This window comes from Ctenopharyngodon idella, chromosome 3 (assembly GCF_019924925.1).
Source record: "Ctenopharyngodon idella isolate HZGC_01 chromosome 3, HZGC01, whole genome shotgun sequence".
Taxonomy (NCBI): Eukaryota; Metazoa; Chordata; class Actinopteri; order Cypriniformes; family Xenocyprididae; genus Ctenopharyngodon; species Ctenopharyngodon idella.
The window spans coordinates 11688916-11698653 of record NC_067222.1 but is presented as its reverse complement, the minus strand read 5'-3'; the positions used below and the strand labels follow the sequence as shown (position 1 = coordinate 11698653).

General features: G+C 43.1%; 2 protein-coding genes across 4 annotated transcripts in view; one reads left to right on the top strand and one right to left on the bottom strand.

The window, feature by feature from the left end:
- The window catches only part of LOC127509938 (gastrula zinc finger protein XlCGF52.1-like), a 316344-nt gene that overhangs the window by 205889 nt on the left and 100717 nt on the right, over positions 1 to 9738 (bottom strand). The gene's annotated exons all lie outside the window — the stretch shown is intronic.
- LOC127509888 (stonustoxin subunit alpha-like) overlaps positions 1 to 9738 on the top strand; it is a 77934-nt gene that overhangs the window by 35939 nt on the left and 32257 nt on the right. The window lies entirely within an intron of this gene.

Below are 9738 nucleotides of genomic sequence, written 5' to 3'. Positions count from 1 at the left end.
TTGTTCAATATAAGATATAAAAATGAATCATATAACACAGAGCATACAGACAATGATCATGTGTGATGAACAATGTTTATACAGTGGGCTCCAGAAATATTGGCACCCTAGGTAAAATATAAACTGACTATTAAAAATTGTTTTTGCCACTTCTTTTCTTAGTATTTCATTCGAAATATTCACAAAAATAACTAAAAATGTGTTTTTGTTTTTTAAATGTGCTAAAATTATTGTCTAGTTCTCCTTGGGGTCACAAAGTCACCAAAAATATGACCAGACCTCACATATATAACCACAATGTATCTAATATATTATAATATATATGACAATATACTGATAACCATAATATTAAAATATTTTAAATTATTTTAAATCAACCTGTTCACTCACCTCCGCATCCATCATCCTGCAGATTTCATTATTATTTTGCTAGTCCTGAATCATACATTAAACTGTTAACCGCTGTCTGTGTTTTGGTATATTTACATCCCTTGAGGCTTTTAGTCCAAAAGTGCGCTCAATAAGCTAAAAACTTATTGTATGTTTACTGTAAATATCTTAGGAATATTTAGAGGAATATTTTGTTGTAATTTTTACACAAAATAGGGCGATGTGAGCATTATGGAACTCTAAACTCTCACTCTAAAACTCTCATTTCTTTTATTCATACTGGACACCGGAGGGTGCAGAAAGTCCACAAGTGAGACCCATAGAAGTATTGAACTATGGAAGACATTCCAGGAAATCCCTAATTTGGGCTGCATCCAAAACCTTAGGCAGCTGACTCGTTGCCTCGCTTCCTTATCAGGCAGACCTAACATAAAGCGTTTACACATGAAGGTACCTCATGAAACTGATTTTGGACAAAATGTACATTTTACACAGAAACTGACCACCAACCTCAAATATAACGCCATCTTTATTTTTATAGCTCAACTGTCATGGAAAGGAACGCACACGATTGTGAGATATCAAAGGCAGCGAAGGATACATCTATGACATCTTGACTGTTTATCTTCATTCTTCAGCCCATCTCGGTTGTTTTCTTAAGGATAATGTATTATTCATAATACTGTTGACAGTATTTTCTCTCACATGGTTATTTCTTAGGCAGTCAAAGAAGCCACAGAAAGACAGTCTCAGTTATTGTAATTGTTGAATGAGATGGTGTGATTCATTGTCTAAAAAAGAAAGTAAAACACAAAAAATAGTGAATGATCACATCGTTTTTTTTTTGTTTTTTTTCGTTGTTGTTTTTTTTTTTTTTCAAGGGTACTATAGATACCGCGATATACTGTTACTGTGAATTCATTGCAACATTAACTGTGGTGTGAAAAATCTGATATGGTGACAGCCCTAGTAACCTTAAACAGCAACCTCATGTTTGCCAGGCATTACTGGAACTTTCAGAGGGACTGGGTTTGATCGGTAGATGAGACCTAAATTAAACTTTGTGGAAAAACACCAGGGTGAACAAACTCTTTAAGTAAACTGTAAAATCTACTTTCGTTTCTAATGTGGACATTATACATTCCTACCTATGGTGAATTTACAGAAAGTCGTCTTTGACAGAGTTTGTTTTGCTGTTAATATGTAGCTCATTTATTAATCTTGTTATCTGTGACAAACAACATGCAGGGCTGCATTTCCCAAAAGCATCGTGAGCCCAAGTTGATCGGGATGCTTTTGGGAAACTCAGCCCAGAGCAAAGGCCACGCATAGATATTTTAAGGGGCGCATTGCCAAACCAAAGAGAAAATGCACGAGATCACTGTGATCTACAGTATGTATTATTGCCACAGAATGTAATTTTTTTTTTTTTTAAAGGGACATGAATGTCAATTGCATGACTATGTAGCCAGTTGACTAAAACATCTGTTTAATTTGATATATTTTTTTTATCTCCAAGGAGAAATGTTCTGTAAATTTAGTTAACTTCAGCAAAACTTGTATTAAATTAATTTTTATTAAGTTCTATTTTCAATGGTTCCGATCGGGAGTTTCTATCAATTGTTGTAGGTGGGGCCTTAATTAGTGAGACACCGAAGGGAAATGTATCGCTTCTCCTTTAAGTGTTCGCGCTCAGACGCACAGTGTATGGGAACGGAGAAGCAGAGGAATGAGAGAGTAGGCCTTTTGATGTCTGTGTATACTAATATTGCCTCACGCTACTCTGTTTAAGGAATAAATCCATCTGCATCCATCATCCCATTTGTGGTGTGGTTGTGTTTCTGTGGTGTCTGGAGGTTACCACTTGAAGTCTGCTACATACAACTGGTGCCGTGACCCGGATCCACTTGGTCAGCTGCAGCCGATCGCCGGGGTCAAGCAGTGTGCTGTGACGTGTAGATGCTGTACCGCGTGGCCAGAGGATCTATGCAGTGGATTTTCAAGTGATATTCAGACATTTGCACACATACACTTTCTACTATCTACCGTGAAGTTCTACATAATCCCAGACTGAGTTGTACACTTTACACGCACGTGCGTTCTGGACATTTGCACATATTGGACATTTACACTTACATTGCTTTGAAGACTATGGGTTCTCAAATTCTATATTTCACTGAGTGTTTTCCACATCTGTAACCTTTGTAAATTTTAAATATTTTATTAGTTTGTGTTATTTTCTTTGGAATTCAATTTGTTGTACCATACAATATGGCTGGAAGAGGTCGAGATACTTCTGATATATTCACTCCATTAGCTGGGAGGGGTAGAGGTCAGTATAGTGTAAGAGAGAACACAGGGACCCTACCAAAGCTGTTATTCCCAAATACTTTGTCAGTGCCAGAAGTAAATCCTCATCCTGAGTTAGCACAGCCAACATGTTCCACTCCTTCTGATGGTAGCTCAGATGTCACACAGCAGCTACGGGAGTTAATAGGAGAGCTGGGTAGTCAGATTGGCGAGTCAATCATTAGCCATTTGCTAGCTAGTCAGTGTGTAGCCAACCCATTACCCACAAGTCCATCAGAATTAACAAAGACTGAGCTCCCACCCGAGTCCCCCAAAGTCAACTTTATAGTGAGGTCTGACATCAAAGAACCACCCATGTTTAAAGGAGATGAGAGTGACAAGTACACAGTCCAAGAGTGGATAGATGTCATGGAACTGTACTTACAGAAAAGCAGCTGCCCTGAATCAGAGAAAGCCGACACAGTCATGAGTCACCTTCTGGGAAGAGCTAAGAATATAATCAAAGTGGGACTAAAAAACACTGCTCCTTCTACTCCAGCTAGTGTCGGAAAAATTTATGACATGTTAAGACACTACTTTAGTGATCACCCTGTGTCACTTCTGCCATTGGCAGATTTCTACGCAACACAGCCTAAAGCTAAAGAAAGTCCCGTAGACTACTGGGTGAGATTGAACTCTGAAGCTGAACGAGCTAATAGCCATCTAGAACGTAGTGGAGGTAACATGGAGAACATGAGTGCAGAGATAGCCATGATGTTCATACGAAACTGCCCTGACCCTGAACTGTCCAGCGTGTTTAAGTGCAAACCTATGAGCAAATGGTCAGTCGAAGAGATACAGGAGGCTATTGATGAACATCAGAGGGAAAGTCAGTCTCGTAGAATTCCCAGTACAGTTAAGCCCCGCACCTTTCAAGTATCGACAGCTACCGCAGTCCCTAGTGTTGAAGTCATGGAAGGTGAAATTACTGCTATCAATGCTGCAACATTCACTCCGAGTAGCCATCCTAAGACAGCTGATCCAGTCTCACCCAACTCTGATGCATTAGAACGTGTCCTCAGCATGTTAGAGAGAGTGCTGGAACGAACCAGTCAGCCGGTACACAGTCCTTCAAGGCCCTTTCCAACACATGGAGCTCGCGTTCTGTCTTGCCGTGTCTGCGGGGACACAACACACTCCACTCGCTCACACTGCATGCGAGAGAGGCGGTGCCTTATTTGCATGAGGGTTGGACATCAGCGTAAAGACTGTCCTAATGGTACAGAACCAGCTTCCCAGCCAAAAGTTGCGTCACACTCTCAGGAAAACTAATCTGCTCGCATTGGGGAGGGGACGATGTGAGCAGGAAGAGTGAAACCCTCAGCAATGAAGATGATCTTTTGTTGTATGAAGAAAGCTGCAAAGCAATTCCTGATAAGAGTGTCTTATATCAAAATGTGATGAAGTTGGAAAGAGCTGACAGCCTGTTTTACACTGATGTTGTCATTGCAGGGGCCCAAGTTACATTACGTGCACTGCTTGACAGTGGGTCCATGGCCTGTACCATGAATGGGGAGGCTGAACGCAAGTTAAAGAGTGCAGGAGTTGTGCTCGCACCCAGTGAAACACACCCTGATATCGTCCTTGTTGGTTGCGGTGGTGTCAGCATTCAGCCTGAGAGTATTTACCAGCTTGAGATGGAAGTGTACGGACATGCAGTTAGTGTTCCCACTCTAGTTGTTCCTGGTCAGCGAGATGAAATGATCTTGGGCTCTAATGTTATCAAGTACATTATCAGCCAGATGAAGAGTACTCACGGGTATTGGCGTGTCCTGAATCGACCTGAAAGTTCAGGTAATGATGACATTATGCAGTTTTTAGACATGTTGTCTGGTCTCCACAGATGGAAAGGGACTGAGATGCCCAGCAAGATAGGAACGGCTAAGCTTACCCAAGCCGTAGTGCTGTGTCCTCAGCAAGAACATCTCGTCTGGGGCAGGTTAACTGCTACCGCACCTGTTTCCAAGGGAAGTGCTGTCCTCGTTGAACCTGCAAAGTCACAGTCACATAAGAACATTGTCATCGGGCGGGTGGTAGCATCTATGAGCGATGACAGATGGGTGCCAGTCAAGGTGCTGAATGCTACTGACAAGCCCATAACTTTGCGGAGGAACACGAAGTTGGCTGATGTATTCCCTTGTGTAGCTCTGGAGGACTTGGACATCAGTCCCCAGCATCCAATCAGTCATGAGCTCAAAGTCATGCACCAAACGACACACGTCTCAGTTGTTGACAGTATGCCCCCTGAGTTAAGTCTCTGCAGTAGATTGAGTAAACTCGGTCTAAGCGACCTTGATGTTGACTCTTGTGAAGTGTCACAGCATTGGAAGGAACAACTTGTGCAGCTGATATGCAAATATGAGGATGTGTTCTCAAAGAATAAACTTGATTGTGGCAAAGCAAAGGATTTCTTTCACCGAATACATCTTGTGGATAGTCGCCCCTTTAGACTGCCTTACCGACGTGTGCCACCAGCGCATTACCACAAGCTCAGACGCGTTCTTTCAGAAATGGAGGAGCTTGAGATCATTCGTAAATCCTCCAGCGAGTGGGCCTCCCCGCTGGTTCTCGTCTGGAAGAAAAGCGGAGATCTACGCATTTGTGTCGACTATCGGTGGCTGAATGCCTGCACTACTAAAGACGCACATCCCTTGCCACACCAGGCAGATTGTCTAGCTGCGCTTGGCGGCAATGCCATATTCAGTGCTATGGATCTTACCTCAGGATTCTACAATATAGAGATGGCTGAGGAAGATAAAAAGTTTACTGCGTTCACAACACCGATGGGGCTCTATGAATTTAACAGGCTTCCTCAAGGATTGTGTAACAGTCCTGCAAGTTTCATGCGTCTCATGATGGGCATATTTGGAGACCAGAACTTTCTGACCATACTTTGCTACCTAGATGATCTCCTAGTATTTGCACCAAATGAGAGTGTGGCTTTGGAGAGGCTTGAGCTGGTGTTCAGCCGACTGAGAGCACATGGTCTAAGACTTGCCCCGAAGAAGTGCCACCTGTTACGTCGGAGTGTACGGTTCCTAGGGCACGTGATCGATGAGAGAGGGGTAACAGCCGATCCTGACAAAGTACAAGCCATTACAGCAATAACCGAAATGGATCTTATGATGGAAGATGGAGTTACGCCATCTCAGAAAAAGATCAAGTCGTTCCTGGGTATGGTTATGTTTTATCAGCGTTTCATACAAAACTGCTCTAGCATAGCTAAGCCCTTATTCACACTGACTGCAGCACCGAAGGGACAAAAGAATAATGGAACAAAGCCATCTGTCTGTAGGAAGCTGAACCCAAGTGATTGGAAGAGAGAACAGCGTGACTCCTTCAATCAGCTAAAGTCTGCCCTTTTGGAATCTGTAGTGCTTGCGCACCCAGATTTCAACCGCCCGTTCATCCTGTCAACAGACGCCTCATTGGATGGATTGGGCACCGTACTTTCTCAAGTCCCTGAAGGCGAAACTAGAGCTCGTCCTGTTGCTTTCGCTAGTAAGGCCCTTACACGTGCCCAAAGCAATTACCCTGCTCACCGTTTAGAGTTCCTGGCCTTAAAGTGGTCTGTCTGTGATAAATTCAGTCACTGGCTGAAAGGCCATTCCTTCACTGTCTTAACGGATAACAATCCATTAACTTACATCTTGACGAAGCCAAAGCTCGATGCATGTGAGCAGAGGTGGGTCGCCAGGTTGGCACCATACAATTTTAGTATCCAGTACATCCCCGGGAACAAGAACGTGGTGGCGGATGCGATGAGCCGACGACCTTTTGTCCAGGCACGTGCAAGTCAGAGGTTGGTAACGGAACCTTACAAAACCCTGTTGGAGGAGGCCAATCACTTTAAAAAAGATGTAGTGCAGCACGCTTTCCGAATCAGTGCTAAAAGTCAGAGTGTTGAACCTCCATTCTCTGGCCAAGGTCCAAATTGTTTCTCCCTCTCCTCAGATGAAGTGTCAGCCATACTGATGAGCCAGGTAGAGTGGAACGCAGGGCCGAAGGGAGAAGTACATTATTGGCTGGCTCAGGATGTGCACAACTTGGTTCCAGCTGGTCAAAGTGCATTGCCAGTATTTACACTGAAAGAGCTTCAGGATAAACAGTCAGAAGATCCTGTTTTGTCAAGAGTTCTTTCCTATGTCTCTCGTGGCAGGAGGCCATCAAGACGCGAGAGGACAAAAGAGGCACTGAAGATTCTGAAAACTCTTAAACAGTGGGAAAAATTTAAAATGTTAGATGGAGTTTTGTACCGTGTGTGCAAAGATCAACTAACAGGAAAGAAACGTTGGCAGTACATCGTCCCAGCTTCACTGACCGAACAAGTCCTGCAGGGGGTACATGACAATGCTGGTCACCAAGGCCAGGCCAGAACACTTCACTTGACCAGAGAAAGATTCTTCTGGGTAGGCATGGAGCGAGACGTCAGAGAGTATGTTAAGTGCTGTAAGCGCTGCGTGGTAAGCAAGACACCTGAGCCAGAAGCGAGGGCACCGCTCGAGAGTGTAAAAACAACCAGGCCTCTGGAGTTGGTGTGTATTGACTTCTGGTCTGCAGAGGATCGCAAGGGCGGGAGTGTAGATGTGCTAGTGGTCACAGACCACTTTACGAAGATGGCACATGCTTTTGCTTGCAGCAATCAATCAGCCAAACAAGTAGCCCGCCAACTGTGGGACTGATACTTTTGCATCTACGGGTTCCCAGAGAGGATCCATGCTGATCAGGGTGCGAACTTCGAGAGTGAATTGATTCAGGAGTTGATGCAGCTTGGCGGTGTCAAGAAGTCGAGGACGACGGCTTACCACCCTATGGGGAATGGACACACTGAGCGGTTTAATCGCACACTAGGCAGTATGATACGAGCCTTACCCCCAAGAGTTAAGCAAAAGTGGCCTCAGATGTTACAGACACTGACGTTTGCCTATAACTGCACCGCTCATGAATCAACAGGTTATGCACCATTTTACCTGATGTATGGAAGGATCCCTCGTCTGCCAATAGATGTTATGTTCCACAGTGTTGGAAGGAATGACGACGTCACAGACTACGGCAGCTATGTTGCAAAGATGAGAGATGATCTCAAGGAGGCTCTTAACCTTGCTCAAGTTAATGCCAGTGCAAGTCAGCAACGACAGGCTGAATTCTACAATAGGAAGATAAAGGGGTGTGACATCGAGGAAGGACACCGAGTGCTGCTAGCCAACAAGGGTGAAAGGGGACGGAGAAAACTGGCTGATAAGTGGGAATCTGTGCTCTATGTGGTAGTTTCTAAAGACCCCAGATGCCACACTTACCGTGTCAAGAATACCAGTACGGGTCAAGAGAAGGTAGTACACCATAACCTTTTGTTGCAAGCCAACTTTCTGCCGCTTGAGGAAGGAGAAAATGAGTCTTTCCATGATGACTCGTTAACCAGCAATGAGAAGTCAGGTGAAACCTTGACACAGAGTTCAGAACTGGGGAGCGACCTTCCTGAAACAGAGCGTACTGCTGAATGGGTAGCTTCCTTACCTGACACAGATAATTCAGTGGAAGGAAGAGGAGATACAGAGAAACAGGAGAGTGTAATGGAACTTGGAAAGCCTGAGAGTAAATCGGATGACCTAGTCCCAGGGTCTGAAAGTAAATGCCCTCATTCAGACTATCGAAACATTCCATCAAATCCAACAGACTCTCGAGCCAGTGTATGTACAGCTGATGCAATGCCCAGTGCTAAAGAGCAGCCAAAATCCACCAGCACCTTGTCCATTTCCAGTGCACCCCCTAATGTGTCTGAAGTAGTGACCCAGGTACGAACACGGGTTGGCAGGTTGGTTAGACCTGTAAATAGACTGATTCAGAATATGACTCAGAGAACAAATCACAACGCAGTCAAAGATGTTACTAAGTCCCTTTTATTTTAAGAGGTTTTAAATTATATGGGCATAGTCATAAGAATGTGAGGCAAGCAGAAAAAAGTCATTTGAGTCAAATTGAGTGGTGTTTAAGGCACCTCTTGAGCAAAAGAATATCTGAGAGTCTGATCAACTTTCATTTGTTCTTTGTCCCGTGATGTTCGGGTAACATGTATGTTGTATGATGAAATGGTGTGGCCGGTAACAAATGACTTGCCTTATTTGCTCCCTTATTGAACTGACAGAAGTGTAGTAGCACAAGTTTTGTGAAGTTAAGGGGGGAGTATGTAGCCAGTTGACTAAAACATCTGTTTAATTTGATATATTTTTTTTATCTCCAAGGAGAAATGTTCTGTAAATTTAGTTAACTTCAGCAAAACTTGTATTAAATTAATTTTTATTAAGTTCTATTTTCAATGGTTCCGATCGGGAGTTTCTATCAATTGTTGTAGGTGGGGCCTTAATTAGTGAGACACCGAAGGGAAATGTATCGCTTCTCCTTTAAGTGTTCGCGCTCAGACGCACAGTGTATGGGAACGGAGAAGCAGAGGAATGAGAGAGTAGGCCTTTTGATGTCTGTGTATACTAATATTGCCTCACGCTACTCTGTTTAAGGAATAAATCCATCTGCATCCATCATCCCATTTGTGGTGTGGTTGTGTTTCTGTGGTGTCTGGAGGTTACCACTTGAAGTCTGCTACAACTACAATTGAAATGAAACGGTTACTGTCAAAATGCACAGTAAAGAATTCATAGTAAGTTAAAACGAGAGCTTTAAAATTATTACATTTTAAATTGAACAATTAACAGGGCCGACAGGCATGAGTTTTGTTGCATTAGTTTTCAGACAAGGAACAGGTTTGATCATCATCTATCATTACAAAACTAAATTTTCATTATATTATTCTCATATTTTGCGTAGTAAAATCACAGATTTTACTTGACTGTCTGCAGTGGTTAAAAGAAAATATGTAACACATGATAAAATTAAAAGTATTGATGAAAGAGATCCGACAGCAAGGCAATGTGCTACTCAATGTGCCATTGTTAATGTCTTCTAATAAGATAGTTTTCTTGGCCATTAACATTTGACAGTGACTGT